This window comes from Spermophilus citellus (assembly GCF_964194105.1).
Source record: "Spermophilus citellus genome assembly, chromosome: 7".
NCBI classification, from domain to species: domain Eukaryota; kingdom Metazoa; phylum Chordata; class Mammalia; order Rodentia; family Sciuridae; genus Spermophilus; species Spermophilus citellus.
Window position 1 is genome coordinate 75852366 of NC_138188.1, and position 24344 is coordinate 75876709.

The 24344-nt window shown below is 35.6% G+C and overlaps 1 long non-coding RNA gene across 1 annotated transcript in view; it reads right to left on the reverse strand.

Moving 5' to 3' along the window:
* LOC308652626 overlaps positions 1–9829 on the reverse strand; it is a 36189-nt gene extending 26360 nt beyond the window's left edge. The window contains exons 1-2 of the long non-coding RNA XR_014022844.1: positions 9790–9829; positions 6948–7021 (exon numbers count right to left, since the gene is read on the reverse strand). This is a non-coding gene — a long non-coding RNA (uncharacterized lncRNA). The remainder of the gene's footprint in view (positions 1–6947; positions 7022–9789) is intronic.
* Positions 9830–24344: the final 14515 nt, after the last annotated feature.

The window sequence follows — 24344 nt, forward strand, 5'->3', positions numbered from 1 at the left end:
AAGGAAAGAGAAGGGAAATTGCATGGAAATGGAAGGAGACCCTCATGGTTATACAAAATTACATACATGAGGAAGTGAGGGGAAAGGGGGAAAAAAACAAGGGGGAGAAATGAATTACAGTAGATAGGGTAGAGAGAGAAGATGGGAGGGGAGGGGATGGGGGATAGTAGAGGATAGGAAAGGCAGCAGAATACAACAGACACTAGTACAGCAATATGTAAAACAGTGGATGCGTAACCGATGTGATGCTGCAATCTGTATACGGGGTGAAAATGGGAGTTCATTGAATCAAAGTGTGAAATATGATATGTCAAGAACTATGTAATGTTTTGAACAACCAACAATAAAAATTTTTTTTAAAGAGAGAGTGAGAGAGGAGAGAGAGAGAGAGAGAGAGAGAGAGAGAGAGAGAGAGAGAATTTTTTTAATATTTTTTTTTTTTTAGTTCTCGGTAGACACAACATCTTTGTTGGTATGTGGTGCTGAGGATCAAACCCGGGCCGCACGCATGCCAGGCGAGCGCGCTACCGCTTGAGCCACATCCCCAGCCCCAAAATTTTTTAAAAAATTTAAAAAAATAATAAAAGGGCTTGGGATATAGCTCAGTAGTTAAGCACCTCTGGCTTCAATCACCAGTATCAAAATTTTTTAAATAAATTCCATAAATTATTAAATGTAAATATTTTAAATATAATTTTACCAAAAATTAAGGAATTTTCTATTTTAAAAAAAAGCATCAGGGGCTGGGGATGTGGCTCAAGCGGTAGCGCGCTCGCCTGGCATGCGTGCGGCCCAGGTTCGATCCTCAGCACCACATACCAACAAAGATGTTGTGTCTGCCGAGAACTAAAAAATAAATATTAAAAATTCTCTCTCTCTCTCTCTCTCTCTCTCCTCTCTCACTCTCTCTTTAAAAAAAAAAAAAGCATGAGTAGATTCCTCTTTAGATCTCATTGTTGAGAAAGATTTCCTAATTGTGAGTCAAATCGAGTGACAATTTTAAAACTTGATAAATGTAAATAATGCTTAAATTTTTTTCATGACAAGAAATACTATCAGTAACCTCAAAAGACAACTGGCAAGCTAGGAAAAAACATTTGAAACATTATTGCAAAAAAGATTGCCTTAACATACCAAAGGAAAAAAACTTTAAAAATTGAAGGAAATATCCAGACTAGAAGAACTCTCAATAATAAAAATATAAACAACCTAATTTTAAAATGCTTTTGATTAACACTTGGCTAAAGAATATGTACAGAAGATAAATAAACTATATATATAAATAGGCTACACACCCTATGAATACAATTACATGATATTCTAGAAACACCAGAATAGAAAGAGAAATCAGAGCTGTGCAAATAAGGAGTGAGGAGGAAAATTGTGCAAAGAAGCATGAGGAAACTATTAATGATAAAATCTGTTTAAAGTAAGGAAGAAGAAAGGCTAGAATAACCTTTGTGGGTCTGGAGTAGAATTGGAGTTTTTAATAATAAAAATAATAAGTGTGTGTGTGTGTGTGTGTGTGTGTGTGTTCATACACATAATTTTTTTGGTTGGTTGATTGGTACTGAGAATTGAATCCAGGGGCACTTTACCACTGAGCTATATCCCAGACCCTTTTAACTTTTTATTTTGAGACAGGGCCTCCCCATATTCCTGAGGCTAACCTGGAACTTAATATCTTCCTACCTCAGCCTCCCAAGTCACTGGGAGTGCAGGCATTTGCCACAGGTCCAGCCAATTCCTAGGTTCATCTGCTGAGAAGCCTCAGAGGCAATGACACCCCAGTACTAATGGATATTAGCAGAAAGTTAGAAATTACTCAAAATGATGGGAACTTGTCAAAGAGACAGAAGAATTGGGCACAGTGTTGTGCACCTGTAATTCTAGCTACCTTGAAGCCTGAGACTGAAGGATCAAGGTTTAAGGATGACCGTGGTAACACAGCAATAACCCATCTTTAAAAAAAAAAAAAAAAAAAGCCATTTTGAAGGGATCCCCAGTGGCCAAATCAGGAACAATATGAGTAATGAAATAAATAATGACAGTAATGGGCTATAACTCCCAAATTAAAATAAGTATACATGAGTCATACTGATATAAATAATTGAATTTATAAATAAAGGGAGAGAGGCAAAAGTTGTTGCTTATGACAGAATCCCACCAACAAATGTTAAAGCAAAATTGAAATAGAAAAACATTTGGCAAACCCACATAGTAATGATTGTCTCAGGCAGGAATCATCAATGAATGCTAAAATTTATGGGCAAAAATATGATGAAAGGGCTGGGGTTGTGGCTCTGCAGTAGAGCGCTTGCCTAGCATGTTTGAGGCACTGGGTTTGATCCTCAGCACCATACAAAAATAAATAAATAAAATAAAGATAGTGTGTCCAAGTACAAAAAATATTTTCAAAAATCAATAAATATAATGAAAAACAAGATTTATGTAATTTTTTCCCTTTTTATTTGTTTATTTATTTAGGTACCAGGGAATGAACTCAGCAGCATTTGACCCTTGAGCCACATCCCCAGGCATTTTTGTTTTGAGACAGGTTTTCACTAAATTGCTTAGGGCCTTGCTAAGTTGCTGAGGCTGGCTTTAAACTTGCAATCCTCCTGCCTCGGCCTCCAGAGCTGCTGGATTCCAGGCATGTGCCACCATGCCTGGCTAAGATTTTTGTAGTTTAAGATTTGTTAATTATAAAGAGGAACTATTATACTTAGAACAGAGAAGACCTTCAGACACCACCTGAAGAGATCAGAATTAGGATTTTAAACAAGTGTGACAAAATGCTATCCTGATACAGTGTACTAAAATGGAACTCCAGCACATTTTTGGGTATTTTTGACAAAATAATGAGGAAATATGAAGCAAATTGAAATCAAGAAGCTTTTTACAAAATAACTAGCCTGTATCCAAAAATGTCTGAGACATGTAACACTAAGAAGGACAATGTTACAGATTAAAGGAGATGAAGAAGATGAAGAAGATGTGATCCCACAGCAGAAAGAGGAGAGTAGTCAGAACTTTGGTGAAATTTGATAAAGTTTGGAGATTAGGGAATAGTACCAGATTGGCAATAAAGTCCTGCTTTTGAAAATTGAACAGTGGTTATTGTTGAGAGAGAATTCTCCATGTCTTTTAAACAGAGGCACTGTCTTTGTTTTGAAATATCTTTTCAGAAAGGTTTATATGGTAAACAATCTTGGAAGATGGAGGTTGTCTCTCCCTTGGGGGCAAAAGCAAGCATGCTACTGTGCACGATGGGAGATCCAGTTTCCCTAAACTTAAAATTCTTTACCTGTAATGCCATTTGCTGAATATGCAGGCATCTGTCTATCCAGCCCTCCTCACATGACCCTGCAGGGACCAGGGCAAGGGACCCTATGCAATATTGATAATCGGACTGTCACCATTGCTATGAGGAGTTAACTTTCCTGAAACTCTGATCTAGAAGTTACATCTCATTTACCAGCATGAGACTGACAAGTTCAAGGAACTATGGGAAGGTTTTAGGAGCTGAGACAGCCCCGGGCTCACAGCCAAAAAAAGAAAATGGTGACCTAAGGTCTGCAACCATAGTGGCCTGAATTCTGCCAACAAGTGAGCTTGGAAGGGAACCCTGAGCTCCAGCAAGGAACATGGGAGAGCCAACACTGGGTGCTGCCTTAGGGGACTTGGAACACAGGACCTAGCTAAGCCACATCCAGTCTCTTGGCTTACAGACACTGTGAGTGTCACATTTGTGGTAATTTTTTTTTTTGTACCAGGAATTGAACTGAGGGGCACTCACTCAACCACTGAGCCACATCCCCAGCCCTATTTTGTATTTTATTTAGAGACAGGATCTCACTGAGTTGCTTAGTGCCTTGCCATTGCTGAGGCTGGCTTTGAACTAGCAATCTTACTGTCTCAGCCTCCCAAACTGCTGGGATTACAGATATGCACCATTGCCCCCATCCCTTCATGGTAATTTGTTATAAAATAATTTTTTAAAAAACTACTTATTACACCATGAAATTGAACTCTACTCTATCAAAATCCTTAAAAACCTACAGAGCAAGCAGAGCCTAGAGGCATATCCCTGTCATTCTAGCTGCTCAGGAAACTAAGGCATAGCAGAAACACAATTTGAAGGACATCCTGGACAATTCTGTCTTGATATAAAAATTAAAAAAGGACTGGAGATGTAACTCAGTGGGAGAGCATCACTGGGTTCAATTCCTAGAAGCGGAAAAAGAAAAGAAAAAAAAAACCCACAAACCTGCAGGCTAGCATGTTCCACAAGGAGTTCTTTCATCTGAAAGGAATCTGCTCTTCAGGAGTTAAGAAGCCTCAGTCCTATCCAAGGTGTTAATGGTAAAATCAGTGTTGCTTGATTGGCTTCTTTCCTTCTGTCCACATATTTTTTTCCCCTTGGTGCATTTTAGTTGTACGTAATAGTGGGATTTGTTGCTACATATTTGTAGATGCACACAATATAACAATATAACTTGGTCAATATCATTCCCCAATCTCCCTTCCTCTCTTCCCCTGGTCCCTTTCCTCTGCTTTACTGATCTGCCTTCAGTTTTCATGAGATTCCCCCTTGTCACCTTTCTTTTCCTTTTTCCTCTCTAGTTTCACATAGGAGAGAAAACATACAATTCTCATCCTTCTGAGTTTGGTTTATTTTGCTTAATATAATGCTCTCAAGTTCCATCAATTTCTCTGCAAATGACATAATTTCGATCTTCTTTATGGTTGAATAAAACTCCATTGTACATATAAACCACATTTTCTTTATCCATGCATCCACTGGTTTACTACTTTAACACCTCCATGCAGTCTGCTATGCGCTGTGATTTCAGATGTACAATAATTTATACAACGGTTTATTCTCAAGTATGCTTTAAGCTGAACCAATGTTATTTTTTCTGTATAGTTGCTTATCTAAATAAATATGTAATATAAACTTAAAGAGGCTTCTATTTTCTATATTTGTCAAAGTTTAAAAAAAACATTTTTCAAGTTTACATTTTGCATACTGAAGGTGAGAATCAAGCTTTCAATAAATTTATAATATTTTATCTAGGAAAAAATTAAGTCTTTGAAAATATTTCATGAGCAATAACGTTATATGCTCTCCACAGTAATTCTCAGTAATTACACCTTCTCATCCACTGCTCCATGGGGAAGAAACAATGCTTTTCTTCTTTTTGTTTGTTTGTATGAGAATGGACTACTTATTTAGCAATGCTTCTGAGTAGCTGGAGTGAAAGTTACATTAGAAAAAGAAACAAGGAAGCCAAGTTTATTGAGATGTTTTCTTTGATAGCCCACTTCTGGATAGACTCAAGCCTGAGAAGGCTTCAGTCTGCACGGGGAGATGCTACTTTTCAAGGGAAGAAAAAAAGCTGCTTTGGAAAATAAAACTGTGTGTGGTAGGAAGAGAAAAAGAATGATTAAAAGTTTGTTGGAGCAGATCAGGACAGGGAATGGAACAGAAAAGAAGATACACAAGAGTAACTTGTAGTTAGAGGAAATTCCTGAGAGAAGAAATGGTTCATGAGGACATTCTTCTGGAGAAATTCTGAGTTTTTGTGTAAGAACCCCTTCATGTGAGTTCACAGATCTCCAGTGAAAGAGGCAAACATTTTTACTGGAGTTGGCTACACTGGATTTCTTGTGAATGCCTCAAGATTAGTTGATGAAGATACATATGGTCAATCAACATCCGGCTACTGTTTGTGGGTTTTTAGACCAAAAAGATCTGGAGGTATACATACAGTGGCTAAAGTTGGCCCACCATTTTTACCATGGGTAACTTTAAAGATATGACAATGTTGAAAAACGGTAGCCTTTTCTCCTCTATCCTCTTTATATCAATTTTATGTATTTATGGAACCCAGGGCCTGGTGCATAAGAAGCAAGTACTTTATGCTGAACTACACCCCCCCCCAGTCTTCAGCTTTCGTCTTCAGAGAAATAAAAGCAGAGAAGCTTTCCTCAATCTAGGGAACCTCTTTTAGTTTTTAATGTCTTTTGTGATGATAAAAATGGAGGAAAAAAGAGCAGGAGAAATCAATGAATGTCTCTATACCACCTGAGACTGATAGAGTTTACATTCAACAAATTTCATTCTCAATTTTAGTTGAGACGCTGCCCCCGACCCCAACCCCATTCACTTTCTTTTTGGAAAGCAAGTCCTCCAGGTCTTCTTGGCATCACATCCTGAACACATAATTAATTCCTTTTGTTTTACTAAAATATGATAGTGCCCTCAATTCTCAAATTTGTCCTTGCTTTATTTGTGAAAATAAATAGATGCAATGTGTAACCTTAATTAGTAAACTTGCAATTACTACTTAAACAAACTATACTTTTAATATATCAAAATGAATTTTTTTATGAAATCAAGTTTTGAACAAAACCACATTCTGTTTCCAAATTTATTTATATATCCTTTTGGAGTATGTGTTGCGTAATTTCAATTCCTTCCATTTCTTTTGGATGGAAAGGAAATCATGTTTTCTTAAAATACACTCTGGAAGTCAAATGATAGCATGAGGCTCCTAGCTTAAGAAAAATGCCATGTTCCAGCCATATGGCACAATAAGGCTAATACGGGTACCACCACTAAATCTCAAAGAGAAGGATTTTTGTTTTGTTTTTTCTGATACGGGGATTGAACCCAGGCACATTCTGCCTCTGAGCTACATCCCTTTTAAAATTTTCTTTTGAGATCGGATCTTGCTGAGTCGCCCAGGCTGGCCTTAAACTTGCAATCCTCCTGCCTCATCTCCCAAGTAGATGAGATTATAGGTGTGCACCATCTCAGCAAGCTAGATTTATTTTCAATTAAGATTTATATTATAATTATAACCTGTTATAACTGATTATACAAAAATCCATCTAAACTTAAAAGGTATTTTAATTAGAAAATTGAAACCTTTACTTGCCTAGCATGGATGAGGTCCTAGGTCCCACTCCCAGCATCAAAAAACCAAAAATGTCCCAGAAAATTGAGATCTTCCTGTAGGAGTAATAAAAATTTCACTTTAAGACCTCCCTTTAAAAGTTGTTGTAAACATTGCAGTTTCTAGTTGAAAATATAAAAAAGTACAGACGAATAGACTTAACCAAGATTTATGCTTACGGCCTTGTACTCTTTCCTCTTTGTCAATTATAGAGTCTAATCTTCTCCTAGACATTTACTACTGTCCTCTGATGACAACTTCTATAAGAATAGAAAAGTGTGACACAGACCCCCCTTTTCATAATGCTGTTTTTCTTTAGAAAATGCAAATTGAAATGATTTAGATAGGCATGGAATAGCCTTCACTCTTTCTGCCCTGGTCTCACTGAATGAGCCCATGTGAAGTTATATATATATATATATATATATATTTTCCATTTGTTTCTCTATCTCACAAATATTAAATAATCATCTTGGAAATAACAAAGCGATACCATGAGTATGACCTTCTACATCTTCTACCTTCAGCTTTAATTTTCTTTTTTTTTTCCAGCCTACTTTCATTTTTTTTTATTTGATTCATGAAGAGACGAAAGGATGAGAGAGCATGGATGTTGCTCCTTTATGTCCCTGCTGTCTTTTATGCTACACAACACCAACCGACCTCAGGCTACCCTCATTTAAAGAAATAGTGTCTATTTGCCACACTCCTGCCCCAAGACCTACAGTAGAATTTGAGTCTTGTCTAACAACAGAGACAAAGAAAACGCCTTGGATTCACTATACATGAGCTATGACTATCAATCTGAAGGAAACACTGTAAAGGATTTTTTTCTTTGTCTCCCTCTAGTAAAATTTCTTGTTTTAAGATCAAAAGACCCACGTAAATTTTTATAAATCCAATGAGGGTTAAAAAAATAATAATATTTTTGCCACCAAAATTCTGGTGAAAATAACTTCTTCCTCCTAGTTTTGTTTTTTGTTTTTTTTTTTTTTTAAGCAAAGATCAGATAATAATAGACTGTAATCTTGGCAGAGGGGAAATAGGAAGAACCACAATGGCTACTCATGAGATAGGTCTCCTCCCAAATATAGGGTTACTGGGATGGCATTACTAGGAGAGCATTACTATTCTAGTACTTTTTTCTCTTTGGCAACAGCTTGTAGTATTCCATAAAAAACTGCCACCTAGGGAAAGTCATGTACTTCTGTGTGCCAAGTGGGCCTGCAATCTGTCTGCTTGTGTCTGATTCGTCCATCAGCCTAACCTCAGGGTCTGATATTCCTTGTGGTTTGAGATACGATAAGAAGATGGGAGAATGTTGAGAACATAAAATAGTTCTGAGTTTTGTGTTTTTTTTATTGTTTTAACTTCATCATTGTTCAAAACTCATCACAAATAGTACTGGGTTTGTTGTTGTTGTTGTTGCTGTTTTATTGTTTCAGCTTTATATTTGTTTAAAACCTGCCATGGGCATGCTTATACTTAGAGGATCAATGTGCTTTCACAGAATATTAGCCCCGTGAAATGCTCCATGAAATTCTTTTTAAGAATTCTTCAGTCACATAAACTTGAGAAATAGTACAATTATATCTCTATAGAAGTTCCTGAGAATAATAACTTAAGAGTTTCAGAGTAGTCTGATAGGAAAGAAAAGTATTTAATTTACTAACTCAGGGTCACTCAAAATTAGTTGATCACAGAGCACTGTTCTTTCACATACCACTCAATATCAAGCTAATGTTCAAAGGCTACACTTTGGAAAATATTGATTTTATAGGCTCATAGTCAGCAGATTTTATCATTTACTGGATAAGAGTTATTTTTCACCAGGCACAGTGGTGCACGCCTGTAATCACAGCAGCTTGGGAGGCTGAGGCAGGAGGATCTCAAGTTCAAAGTCAGCCTCCACACCACGAGACCCAGGAGAAAGGCACCTAGAATGTACATGGGTGGGTTTTGGGCTCTTTCAATTTCCTATTTGTTGATTTTAAACTGCCCACAATGAACCTGCTTAATTTTTCTAGTCACAGAAACAAGACATAACAGAGTGCTCTCCAGCAAGGTGCTAAGCAACTCTGTGAGACCCTGTCTCTAAATAAACTACAAAATAGGACAACTGGGAATGTGGTTCAGTGGTCAAGTGCCCCTAAGTTCAATCCCCAGTACCAAAGAAAAAGAGTTCTTTTTCTTCACATGTGATGCCCATGTGTATTTATTTGTAAACTCATTAAAATAAATCTGGGGTAGTGGTTCTTAACCACAGATGATCTTGTCCACCAGGAAGCAGTTGGTAATATATAAAGACACTGCTGGGTGTTTTAACTTGGGAGTTGCTGTTAGCAGGTGTAGGTAGAGATCAGGATGATGCAAAACATTCTAAAGTGGGTAGGAGAGCTCCCTACAACAAAAAATTATCTGGCCTATATGCCAATAGTGCCAAGATTTTGAAATTCTGATCTAGACAGTGATTAACTATAAGAAGTGAGATTAGAGGCAGGGGGTGTAAAGATAGTTTCACTTTTGCACAAATATTATTTAATGATGTTTGTAGTAAAAAATAAAATTAAGCAGGCCTGGGGTTGCAGCTCAGTGGCAGAATGCTTGCCTCGCATGTGTGAAGCACTAGGTTCGATACTCAGCACTGCATATAAAAAAAATATTAAATAAAATTAAGCAATCAATATAAATGACAATAATATAGTCAAAATATAATTAAGTAAACTAATGTTAATGCTTTATATAAAAGCTTAAAAAATACACCAAATGCTAATTAAAATCACCCAGATATAACCACTGTTAAAATGCTGGTAGAAATACTTACTGAATGCACATTCTAACTGCACATCCCATCCCAGATTTCTAGAAATAAAAAAATAATATGAATAAATCCATAGCAGCCTAGGATAAAAACAAGAGGTGGTACTACTAGTCTAGAAATCATATAATATCTCTGAACTATGGGAGGCAAAGTAGGTACTGAAGGAGGAAATTACAGCCTCCGGTGAGAAGGAAAAGATGTGCAGAAGCAGTTCAAAGGGGGTTTCAAGACAGAAGTGGTATACACAGATAGCTAGAGGAGGCCTGGAGAAACCCATCAGGTGATAATTTAGAAGTCCACAGAAAAAGCAGCTGGGTAAGTCTAACTTTTCCTATTCTGCCCCTAGTTATCTAAGGTGGAACAGCAGAGGACTCAGTCCCCAGACAAGAACTATGGTAGTCCAGATGTGCATGTTAGTGTCCAGTGAAGATGGCAATTCTCCCATACCTAGAGTATGCCACTCTGTACCTATGCTGCCTCTTCACTAGATGAAAGTTGGAAAAGAAAATTCACAACATTCATGGAAAAAGAGATAATGAAAAATAAGATTCCAAGAAATATACATCAAGTATTTGAGCAAAACCAATTCTAGTCCTCACAATGACAGAAGCAAAAGTAAAGTCACTTTAGAGGGATATATCTTCACCACAGGCTATGGATGAGTGGCCCTCAATTTGATGAAATACAGAAGTTACTTTTGAAAAAGGTGTGGTTTTAAATTTAAAGTGCTACAGTTGTGATACATTTTAGGAGTATCTTAACCAATTTTTCTTGATACTATTTTTTTCTGTGTATAAGGGTGACAAATAATAAAATCTATGCTTAAAGAAGCTAAAAAAGAGTTATCCCAACAAACACAAAATAAAAAGAGGGAAAGCAATGTATTGTGTCATAATTTAGTTGGCAACATTTTTGTTTTCATAGTGCCTTAAAATAATAGTATCTTATATTCAAAATTTGCAATCTAAGTATTGGCACACTAAATCAATCAATACACATAAAATGCTAATTTATCATGTCTAAACTTGGTTTAATTCCACAAATGTAAAATTTTTTTAACCTAAAGTCAATTAATGTGATTCATCACATTAACAAATTAAGAAAAATAATTCTGTCTCTCGTGTGTGTGTGTGTGTGTGTGTGTGTGTGTGTGTGTGTGTGATGGGAGGGATTGAATTCAGGGCTTTCACATGCAAAGTAGACATTCTACCACTGAGCTACATCTCCAGCCCAAGAGAAAGAGCATTTAATCTTCTACCTAAATGCAGAAAAAAGCTTTGATAAAATTTAACATTGCAAACTAAAAATTATGACAGTTTCTTTAACCTAAGAGTATTTACAAATAAATAAGTAAACTATTGCAAATAAAATGTATAATACTCTTGAAAGTTTCCCCTTTGATCAGAAATACAACAAATATGTCTACTATCACCACTCCAATTTGACACTGTATAAGGATCCAGCACAGCAAGGCACAAAAAAAGCAAAGTAAGGTAAGAATTAATAATTAATTGCTCAGAAAGGAAGACACAAAACTGTTGTTATTCACACATGCTATATAATTGTCAAGGTTAAAAATCCAAAAATCTAGACAATTTTAAATTTGGAAAATTTAACAGAATTACTGAAATGAAATCAATTTATAGAGATAAATTGTAATACTCCTCTATGCCTCAAATTTAGAACAGTATTAAGCAAACTAAATCCCTAACATCAAAGAAGTTTTTGAGATTTTTATGGAGAAAATTATAAGACTGTATTAATAGATATAAAGGAAGACCTAAACTAATGGTGAGATATACCATATTCATTGAGTAGAATACTCAATATTTAAAGATGTAAATTTTCCAAAATTAATTTATAGATTTAATAAAACAACAATTAAAACCTCAATTCATTTTTGTGAGTTATTTACATGTGTGAGTGTGCTTGTGATGCTGGGGATTAAACTCAGGGCCTGGCACTTGCTAGGCCAACATTCTACCTCTGTGTTACATCCCCAGCCCTATATTTGTGAATCTAGGCAAACTGAATCTAAAAAATATGTAGAAATATATAGAACCAAGTATAGCCAAGACATTCTTAAAAAGAACAAAATAAATTTGCTTTACCTAAATAGCAAAACTTAGAAAAAATTAATGTAATAAAGAAATGTAAGTATTGGTACAGAAACAAAAAAAGCAGATTAATGAACAGAATAAAGCTCATACATACTATTTGTGGATTTGAATACTTGGACTTGAATCACTCCATATCATGGTAGAAATTGCAGATTTTTTCAATGCATGGTGGTTAGCCCACTGAGTAAACTATGGATTTATTTATTTATTTATTTATTTATTTATTTATTTATTTTGGTACTTGGGATTGAATTCAGAGGTACTTGAGCCACATTCCCAGCCCTATTTTATATTTATTTAGAGACAGGGTCTTAGCACCTCACAGTTGCTGAGAATGGCTTTGAACTCGTGATTCTCCTGTCTTAGCCTCCCAAGCTGCTGAGATTACAGGGGTACATCACCACGCCTGGCCTCACATATGGAAAAAAAGTAAAATTGTGTGCCTACCTCACACCATACACAAAAATCAACTCCAGAAGTACTAAAAACCTAAGCATAATAACAAACTAAAATGCTCTAAGAAGTAAGGAGAATGACTTCATAACTTTGGAATAGGGAATTATTTCATTACTAGGACATGAAGAAAATTAAATATAAGGAAAAAATATTAATAAGTCAGATCATATTAGAAACTTTGCATGTGCATAGTGACACATCTCTATAATCCCAGCAACTCAGGAGGCTGAGGCAGGAGGATCACAAGATTGAGACCAGTCTGAGCAACTTACACTTTCTCAAAAAGAAAAGTAAAAGGACTGGCTGGGGATGTAACTTGGTGGTAAAGCACCCCGGGTTCAATCTTTAGTTCAGTCTTTAGTTCAATCTTTAGTGTGTGTGCACATATAACTAAAAAAGTTTTTATATTCAGAAAATTTAAGCAATTCCTAAAATTCATTGTACAAAGGGGCAAGCTAATTATACACTCATAAAGGGTCTCCCTCAAGACTGTTTATTAGTTGTAAAGAGAATAGCAGTTACTATATAGGGGAGAAACTAGACAACACCTTAATTGCATGATCAAAATCTACATCAATGAGAGATGACATATGTGCTTCCAAATGTCATATCTTAAGAGGAGTACAATGTCACATATGTAGTAGCCCAGCCTGCAATGCATAACCTGAACTAAGTCATAAGGTTGCCAGGGCTCTCACCCAGGGTTCCACAGCAGAATTAACTCTTAGAGAAAATGACCTGAGTGACTATTTTCTCAATCCTCCATTCCAGATTCATAAGAGAGAAATTAGTTCATTCTATACACTGGATGTTCCAGATCTTAGTTTGCTTGAGAAATCCCAATTGAGAAGAGACATTTTAGGCAAATTCCAACCTAGGCATTTTATTGTAAATAATTAGCCATATTCTTCAAATATGTAATCAAGAATGACAGAGAAATATTGAGGAACTAGGAGCTAGGAAAATCAAATGCTATATGTGATCCTATATTGGATTCTTTCTTGGAGAATAAATAAATATAAACGATCTGGGTGCTGTGGTTCACGCCTATAATCCTAGCAACTCCAGAGGTTAGGCAGAAGTATTGCAAGTTTGAGGACAGCTTTAGAAATTTAGTGATACCCTGGCTAAAAAGAAAAAGGTTTTGAAAAGACTGGGAATGTAGCTCCATAGTAAAGTACCCCACGTGTTAAATCCCCAGTACAAAGCTACACACACAGCTGGGCGTGGTGGTGCACGCCTGTAATCCCAGCAACTCAGGAGGCTGATGCAGGAGGCTTATGAGTTCCAAGCCAGCTTCAGCAACTTAGCGAGGCCCTATGAAACTTAAAAAGACCCTGTCTCAAAATAAAACATAAAAAGGGCTGGGGATGAAACTCAGTAGTCAAGCAGCCCTGGGTTAAATCTCCAATACAAATAATAATAATAATAATACACACACGCACATGAGAGAGAAAATATTGGGACAGTTTACAAAATTGGAATATAGACAGTAGATTAGATAAAATACTATATCTATTTAATTTTTTTTTCATTTGATAGCTGAACTGCTGTCATAAAAATAGGATATTGTTCACAATACATACGTACTGAAATAGTAAGATAGTAAAGGGGTAATGATGTAAGCAGCCTACTCTCAAATAGTTCAGAATATAATGACACAGACTGACACACATATAAAATCAACTATATTCTTAAAAAGAAGTACAGTAATGGCATTAGACTCCTCCATTTATCTTGGAAATGCAAATTAAAACAAAGAAATACTTTACCTATAATAGCAGTAAATATTAGAAAATCAGATAATACCAGATGTTGTTGAGGCTGTGGAAAAGGGGGAGCCACATGCCCGGCTCTGAGAGCACAGGTAGCAGAGAAATTCCAGAGAGAAAACTGACAATACTTAGTAACACATACCTTGATCCATTAAAAATTCAAATATATCACCAGTTCCAATGTATCTAAAAGGACTAACTTCTCCAAGATCAAAAAACTACTCCAATGTCTAATAACAACAAAGTAAAAAATAAATCTAAGTAAAGTGCTATAGTAATGTTGTATAGTAACAAAGACGAATTAATTACAGCTATGCACATTGATACAGGACAATTTTAAAGACACTTGAGGAAAGCCAGGCACAGTGGCATGCAGCTTGGGAAGCTGAGGCAGAAGAATCACCAAGTTCAAAGCCAGACTCAGCAATTTAGTAGGTCCTGAGTAGCTTACTGAGACCTTGTCTCAAAAAAAATGAAAACAAGGGATGGAGATGTGGCTCAGTGATTAAGCACCCCTGGATTCAATGCCTACTACCAAAAACAAAATAATTAAAATACATAATAATGACAGCCAAATATGTAATAATAATCCAACAGGAGGAAAATTTATCTTAGAATCACTGTCATTTACTGCTTTTAAACACTAATTTCCTACTACCCTTTTTCTTATTCTTTTGTAATTTTTATCCTTTTTTATTTATTTATCTATTTATTTGGTACTGGGAAATGGACCCTGGGGAGTTTTACCACTGAGATACACCCCCAGCCCTCTTTTTTTTTTTTTTTTTTTTTTTTTTTTTGAGACAGGGTCCCACTAAGTTGTTGAGGCTGGCCTCAAACTTGTGATGCTGTTTCCTCAGCCTCCCAGGTTCCTGGGATTGCAGGCATGGGCCACTGGGTCTAGCCTTTATCCTATTTTTTAACAATTGATGAAGAGTGTAAAGGTGTTCACTGCACTGCTCTTTAAAATATTCTGTATGTTTGAATCTTTAAAAATAAAAAGTTCAAGGAAAAAAGATAATATTAAATATATTAATCAAATTGAATGTAAAACTGTTAGGCCCTGTGTGTATGAAATGAAAAAAGTCACCTAATTATATTCTCAAATACTAAAGAAAAATTATATTTAGGCTTGAAATAGGGAGATGTTAATTAAATAGTCCATGAATTGCAGAACCATAAAGAAAAACATTGGAAAATGCTGATAAACATGATTATATAAATATGGAAATCTGCTGGGCAGAAAATAATCTCAAGCAAGTTAAAAGACAAGTTGCAAATGGCAACCAAAAAAAAAAAAAAAGATAAATTGGAGAAATCAGGAAACATGCATTATCTACATGAGAAAAATTTTAAAATATATCAATGAAACATAACAGGAAAAGATGGTTAACTCTTCTAAAATTATTATTTCAAGAAAAATAAATGCTAATAAAATAAAATAAAAATAAATTCTAATGCTTATTTTTAACAAAATAAGCTAAAATTCATTCAGAGAAAATACAGAAGCCAGATTAGACAGAATTTTTTTTTAGAAATTTTTTAGAAAAAGATAAGAGTGATCCTACTTGATATGTGTATTGGGAGGGAATGTTATATTTATACATGAATAAACATATAACTCAGTAGAATAGAAGAAGTAGTTCAGAAGTATAGCATAAAGCATTAAGAAATTTTGTATATGATTACAGTGGCATTTTAAGTCAGTAGATAAAAAACAAGCTAGAGAGTCACCTGAGTACCAATGCACGTAATAGGGAGGAGGAGAGTAAGTCCTAATTCACTTCTCACATGCTAGTCCAAGATAGAGTCCAGATGATTCAGAAGTTTAAATGTAAGAAATAAAGAATCAAATATATATATATATATATATATATATATATATATATATATATATATATATAAAAGAAATAAGAACCCAATGGAATTTTTTCTTCATAATTGCAGAGTTAAGGATGGTCTTTCATGTTTTACAAAACCCAGAAGTCCTTAAAGGAAAATTAATGAGCTTGATAATGTCAAAATTTTAAAAGTACTTCATGGGAAAAATATAGCACAATGACAAACTGGAAAAAATCCTTAAAATTCATATCAGTGGAAAAGAATAAATTTCATAATTCAATAACAAAAGGAAAAATAGGAAAGAACATCAATAGTTTATATTAAAGTAAATACAGGAACTGGGGTTGTGGCTCAGTGGTAGAGTGCCTACCTGGCATGTGAGAAGTTGTGGGTTCGATCCTCAGCACCACACATAAACAAACAAATAAAGTAAAAAATTCACTGGAAACTAAAAAATATTTTTAAAAAAGTAAATAGAAATCGCTCTTCAACATATGGAAAGATGCTTATTCACTCATCACAAGAGAAATGCAAATTAAAACTATGCCAAGATAAAATATTTCACCTATTTGGCAAAGTTTAAAAAAAAATCATCACACTTTGGAGATGCTATAAGGAAACAGCACTCTCAAACATGACTGGGGAACATTACATAGAGGGCAATTTAACATTGTCCAAGTAGTACACATCTTTAATTCTAGGAATATATCCATGCAAAAGGACATCAATACAAGATTATTAAATACACAATTTTTTTATAATAAGAAATCACTGCAAACAAATCAAATATCCCCAAAAGGATACTAGTAAAATAAATTGCAGTGCAATTTTTTATATATTGGGGTCTCACTATGTTACCCAAACTGGCCTCAAACTCCATTTATAAACTCAAGCAGTCCTTCTGCCTCAGCCTCCTGAGTAGCTGGTACCACAGATGTGACTCCTGCACTTGGCTCTAATGACCCTATGCAGCCACAAAAACAAGAGGTTACATACTGGTATGGTGCAATCTCTAAGATTATTTTTTAAGTAAAGCAAAGTTGAAAACTATGTGCATAGATTACAACTATTTGGAAATATGTTTGGATATGCAGAGACTCTCTCTAGACGGGTATGCACAAGGAAAACAACATATATTCATAGGTTGCTTCCTGAAAGGAGCAAGTGCCCAGGGAACAGGGTTGGGATGACAGGGAGACTTTTTAAAACTGATGCCATGTGAATGTTATTAAAATAATATTTAATTTGAATACACATTTATGTTCAGATTAAATGTTATGTAAGGTTCTAGAATAAAGAAAAATCACGAATAGAAAATATGTTCAGAACATATTATACAAAGGGATTATTGTTCAAATACATAAAGAATTACCATAAATCAATTAAAAATGGCATACCACCAGTAGAAAATTATTTGCAAAAGAGTTTAGCCCATTTATTTCATTATAGAAGATGTATAATATATCAACTAAACAGTGAAAACATGTTCCATCTCTCTAGTAATCATGAAAATGAAAATAAACCAACCAAGAAATGTCTTTTATTAATCACATTAGCACAAATTTTTCATTTATGTGGAAAATAAATACATTCATATATTTTTGGTGAGAGTAAAATTTCATACAGTTGCTTGGAAGCAACTAGAAAATGGGAACATGGAAGTAACTAAAAGAGTTTAAAAAACACATCAGCTTTTTTTTTTTTTTGGTACTGAAGATTGAACTAGGGGTGTTCTACCACTGAGGTACATCCCCAGTCATTTTTTATTTTTTTATTTAGAGACAAGCTCTCATTAAATTGCTGATAATCTCAGTAAATTGCTGAGGCTGGCCTTAAATTTATAATCCTCCTGCCTCAGCCTCCCAAGTTGTTAGGATTACAGGAATACCCCACAGTGCCTGGCTACATGATCATTTTTAATGAGAATAATCTTTACTCAACAATTCCACATTTAGGAATTCATTCTAGGGACATAATTCAATACCCAAAACAAAACAATATATGCTAAGTTTTTGATTATTGTTTCAATCATTGTACAATATTTAACTGTAATTACCTTACCTATATGTGAGATTTTTAGTAACTTTGACTTCCTTCTTAATGCTATTTTGTTTGAAATTTCACAATAAGCAAGTTTCATTTTATGCAGAAAACAATAAGCTGCTTTCATTTATTAGGACAATTACAGACAGACATATACACCAAATGTAATAAATTCAACAGAACTCCAGAGAAGTGCTTCATCAGTTAATAAAATTTATTGAATACAATTGGAAGACATAGTTCTAAGCATAGAGAACAAACACACAGAGATGCCCTCCAGACAATTATGTATTCTCATTAGGAAAACAAATTATAAACTAAAATAATAAATAAGAAAGTTCAATTGTTAAAGAAAATAGAATTAAGTGATATGATAAAGGGTGGGAGTGGAATACTGCCTTAGCTACAATGCTTAGAAAAGGTATCTCCTGGGATACACATTTTTATTATGTCAAATGTCATGTAAAGATGAGTGTTAATCCCCAGCACTGCAAAAGAAAAAAGAAAAGAAAAGAAAATGGGGGGGGGGTGTTTCAAGTAAAAGGAATAACGGGGTAAAAGTCTTGGGAAGAATAAGCTTAGGGAGGTGAGATGAAGCCCAGTGACTCAAGCACAGAGAACAAGGGAAGAAATGGAGAGAGACTATGTCCTGAGACAGGCAAGAGCCCGACCATGCAGACCTCAGGTAAGAGTCCATATTTTATTCTGGTCACAGATGTAAACTGTGTTAGTTAGCTTTTCATCCCTATGACCAAAAGACCTGGCAAGAACAATTTAGAGAAGGAAAAATTTATTTCGGCTCATGGGGTCAGAGATTCAGTCTACGGTTGGTCCACTTCATATCTCTGGGCCTGAATGAGGCCGAACATATGACAGAAGAATGATGGTCAGTTCATGACAGCCAGGAAGCAGAGAGCGCTTGCGTGCAAGGAGCCAAGGATACTGTAATCCCCAAGGGCACACCCCAGGGACCTACTTCCTCCAGCCACATCCTACCTGCCTACAGTTACCACTCATTTTTATCCACTCAGATTATTAATCCATCAAATTAGGTTACAGCTCTCATGATCGAATCTTTCACCTCTGAACATTCCTGCATTGTCTCACACCTGAGCTTTCTGGGTGACACCTTATATCCAAACCACAACTGAAGCCATTACAAGGTTTATGTTAGTGAGCTAAAGGATGGTATTTTCACTTTAGAAATACCTCTTCATTTGCTATTGAATAATGGATAGCATAAAGGTGAAGATGTCTCTGACATCTCTAGTTTAACCAACAGTTGCTGAATTGAACTAAAATTGTAGCAGAGGTGATGGTAAAAAGAGGTTAGATTCAAAAATCTATTTCAAAGTCAATGCTATTGAGAAGATAAAGAGAGGAATTAAGAATAACTACCTAGTTTGGGGTGCAAACAATTGATAGATGATGGGACCATTTACTGTAATGGCAAAGCCACAGAGAAAATGAGAGTTGGAGTGGAATAAAATGCATAGTTCTCTTTTGGACACATTGAGTTTGAGACACCCAAGAGGAAATGTGTTTGCTATATGAGCCTATAGCATAGGGATGAAGTCCTGGCTGAAATTAATAATAAAATGTGAGAGTTGTCTTGAGTATTCGTAGTATTTAAAGCCAATGGACTGGATGGAATTATTTTAAGCAGAACATTGAGATAAGAAGATAAAAGGGCTGTATTCAGAGCCCTGAACACTCCAATATGTGGAAGTCTGGTAAAGAAGGACTAGCCACCAAGTGAGTAGGAAAATAGCAAGAGACTACAAAGGAAGTCTTTTTCAAAAACATGGGAATGATCAATAGTATCAAGTATTAATGGGAAATGGAGTAAAATAAGCATAGAGAATAGACCATATGTGTTGGCAGAATACATATAATCATGGCTGTATCACTAATTGCCTGAATACTCTCGCTTGGGGATAAGCTAGGTGTCATCTAATTTCTCTTTGATACAATATTAAGAAGAATGAGGGTGGGGCATAGGGAAGAATAGAGAACTTTGGTCTGTGTAGAGGGGAATAAGGGGAGGGATGAGGTTGTAAGGATGGGAAGGACAGTAAAAAAGACAGACATTATTTCCCTATATCATGTATGATTACACTATGGAGTGACCCTAAACCATGTACCACCAGAGGAATGAGAAGCTCTGCTCCATTTGTGTTCTGTGTGACCTAATGCATTGTAAGTAAATTAAATACAGTAAAATAATACTGTAAAATACTGTATTTAAATAAATATAGTAAAATAAATAAATTAATTGTAAAAAATAAATGTAGTAAAAAACAAAAAGGTAAGTTAATTGATTAATTAAAGGTGTAGAGTCCAGCTGAATGAAGCATCCCTTGTAATCCCAGGGACTTTTGGGGGGGGCGGGGGGAGAGGCTGAGGCAAGGGGGCCAAAAGTTTGAGGCCAGTCTGGGCATTTTGAGCAAGACTCTTATCTCAAAAGAGAATAATGAAATGGGCTGAGGATGTATTAATGGTAGAGTGCCCCTGGGCTCAATCCCTAGTGCCAAATTAATAATAACAATAATGAGGTGGTAGTGGTGGTAAGAACAAATCAGAAAGGTACAGATAGAAATTGTTATTGAGATAGGTCATGAAGCCTGGTGCAGTGTTGCATGCCTGTAATCCCCGTGACTCAGGAGGCTGAGGCAGGAGGATCGAAAGTTCAAGGACAGCCTCAGCAAGTTAGTGAGGCCCTAAACAACTTAATGAGACACTGTCTCAAAATTTAAAAAATAAATAAATAAATAAATAAATAAGAAAGGGGTGGGGATGTGGCTAAATGGTAAAGCACCCCTGGGTTCAATTCCTAGTACTCCACCCCCCAAAAAAGGCAATGAAAGATGAGAAAATGGCTGCAAGGAGTTTGGGCAATAACTAGGAAGGTATTTTTTTGTTACTGTATTTAAGGTAGATGTTAGGATACAACTGCAATAAATCTATAGTGGAACAGTAATTGACATCACCCTCAAAGCTTCTTGGAAAAAAAGAAGGGAGAGAGGAAGAAAGGAAACAAATTTTGTGATAATTCATTTAAATTGGTGCTATTAATAACCCCTGAAAAAATTCCGATTATTGTTTCTGTTCTGTTTGTTTGGGTTTTGTTGTTATTGTTTATTTGTTTGCTTTTTTTTTTAGCTATTGTTGAACTTAGATCAGTTAGCAAGCATTTTTTTCCCTAATGGTACCTCATAGTCAAAGATTGTTATTAATGAAGATTGCCATCACTGTGTCTACTTGTGATTATAAGACATTCTGGTCACATAAATTTTATTTTCATTTAGCTAATCTGTAACCATTCCTTAGGACTCCCGTGGTGTGTAGCTGCTGTTCCTCTGATTTGCAAGCCATTCGCTAAGCCAACATAGCCTATGTGACACTGTTATTTATCAGAAATAAATATCAGTGGCTTGGCTTTTTAACTCCCCGCCTTTTTCCATTGTTGTTCTTCTACTATTGGTGCCACTTAAAAGGCTTATGTTACTATTGTTATCATCTAACTAGCCATGTATTTAACGACTCCACGCTGTGAATACAGATATCCCAGGTTCAATGCTGGTAGCACGCCTGCACTTAAGAACTTTATTATGGCTGTTCAGATATACATCTAGTAATAGGTGTGGTTAAGTGATGTTGCTGACAGTAGTAATAGCAAAGTCAAGTCTCAACACCACAATGCAGTTCAAGGATAGCAAATCAAGTCTCAACACCATGGTAGAGTTTGAGCTGCAGGCTACGCCGTTTGCCTGATTTTATGCCATTACGATAATATTCGCATTAAAGTCTTTTGAGAACAAAGAGAAACTCATAAAATGTTAAATGTAATACTTTTATTTTTCTTTAACAAACATCTATGGAATGTCTCCTTAGCATAAAGTCCTAGTGGAGACAGACATATAATTAAGCAATTTCCATAAAATGAAAAAGATATTCTTTTAGGCAAGTTCTGGGAGTACAACAGAGAGGACCCTTGTAGCAGGTCTTTTCATGTATTGATATTGAAGTCCCATAGGATGTCATCATTGGTGGAGTTCAAGGCAAAGTCTTTCTGAAAGTCAGCTATTGAGCAACTAAACTAGATAAATCCTCAAATATTTATAATTCTGTTGCCACTTGAATATGAATGCATTCATCCTGAACTGCCCCAACCTAGAAAGAGATGAAATGGCTGCTTGCAGGCTCACTGTTATAGTCTATTTTCTGTTGCTATAACAAAATACCTGAGGCTGGATACTTTATAAAAGAAAGAGGTTCGTGATGGCTTACAGTTGTGGAGGCAGGAAAGTTCAAGAAGATGGCATCTTTCCTCCTTCTAGTGAGACTTCATGGCGGCTCAACTCGTGGACAAAAAGAGGAAGTAGGCATGTGCAGAACAGCACGTGTGTGAGAGGAGACCGAGGAGAGATACCAGGCTCACTTTATACCAACCCATTCTCGAGGTAACCAATCCAGTCTTGCAACAGTGAGAACTCACTCCCACAAAAAAAGCATGAATTCCTCTTAAAGGTCCAATACCTCTCAACACTATTATACTGGGGACCAAGCGTGAGTTTTGGTAGAGACAAACCATCCTGAAACCATAGCACTCACTAATGCTGAAATGCCCCCAAACAGTTCATACAGTTTGTTCATCCTTTACATCTGAGTATTAGTGTGTCAGATCCTGTCCAGAGAGACTTTTTTTTTGGGGGGGTACCAGGGATTGAACTCAGGGTCACTTGACCACTGAGCCACATCCCCAGCCCATTTTTGTATTTTATTTAAAGACAGGGTCTCACTGAGTTTTTTAGCACCTCGCCGTTGCTGAGGTTAGCTTTGAACTCGTGATCCTCCTGTCTCAGCCTCCCAAGCCACTGGGATTACAGGTGTGTGGCCAGAGAGAACTATTTTATGAGAAAGAAAAGAACATATTTTCAGAAGAAAATGTGTTAAGAGAAAAAGGAACTTTAAAAAAGAGAAGACAGAAAACACTCAAGACAAATACTCACTATTCACAACTGAGCCTGAAACAGGTGATGGGTGTGTTGCCAAATTCACAAATACATTAGGGAGTCCCACCTGTGCTGGTCTGATTGGCTAAACTGCTCTGCTTCTGACTGAATCTGAACTCTAGGTGGCTTGCTTGAGGTCTGTCCTTTGCTTCACTTTTACTCTAGATGGCAGTAGCAGAACAAAATAGAGGAGAAAAATCTGTTTTAAATGAAATGTAACCTTCTGTGTCTATCACGTAAAAAAGATCTCAGAATGTCGTTTAAAATAAACTATGCCTTTTAAAATTTTACTTTCGGTGTGGACATACTTCAATAAAATTTAAAATAATATTAAAAATTTCAAAAATAAATAGTTAAAAATCAATGTATACCAGAGCTGGAGACATAGCTCAGTGGCAGAGAGCTCGCCTAGAGAAGACCCTGAGTTCAATCCCTAAGTATCACAAAAAAAAAAAAAAAAAACAATGTTCAGATGTCCTCACAACTGTTCAACTTGTCAGCCCACTGTTAATATGTTAATTATAGAGAATTTTTATAATAATAATAATATCTCTTGAAAGACTCACTGTTTTTATCTACAAGTTTACATTTGAAAGCTGAGATGTCAAAATTGAATATCAAATATACTTCTGGAATTGATGAAGACTCATCCTATAAAGGGTCAAGTAATGAGGTGGAGAACACAAATTCTCTGACTCCACATATTAGAAAAACAAAATATTTCTCTAATAAATTCAAGTTTTGAAAAAAATGTTCAAATAAAGACATACATGAAACTTACTTTTACAATACTAAAATCATAGTTATAAGTCATTTTATTTTCTTGAGAATGAATGGTTTATTATTGTTTTATTATTTTATCATTTTACTTTTGAACTTTTTTTATTTGTTCTTTTTAGTTACACTTGACAGTAGAATGTATTTTGACATATTATACATACATGGAGTCTAACTTCCCATTCTTGTGGTTGTATATGATGTGGAGTTTCACTGGTCGTGTATTCATATATGAACATAGGAAAGTTATGTATGATTTATTCTACTGTCTTTCCCATTCCCATAACCTCTCCCTTCCCCCTATTCACCCCTGTCACCCCATTGTGCCTCCACTCCTTCCTCCTCTCCACCCACACCACCTCCAGCCTTCTGTGAGTCAGCATCTGCATATCAGAGAGAACACTTGGCCTTTGGGGTTTGGGATTTGGCTTATTTCACAAAGCGTTATTTTATTATATAATGATATTTTCTTTTTTTTTTTAAAGAGAGAGTGAGAGAGGAGAGAGAGAGAAAGAGAAAGAGAGAATTTT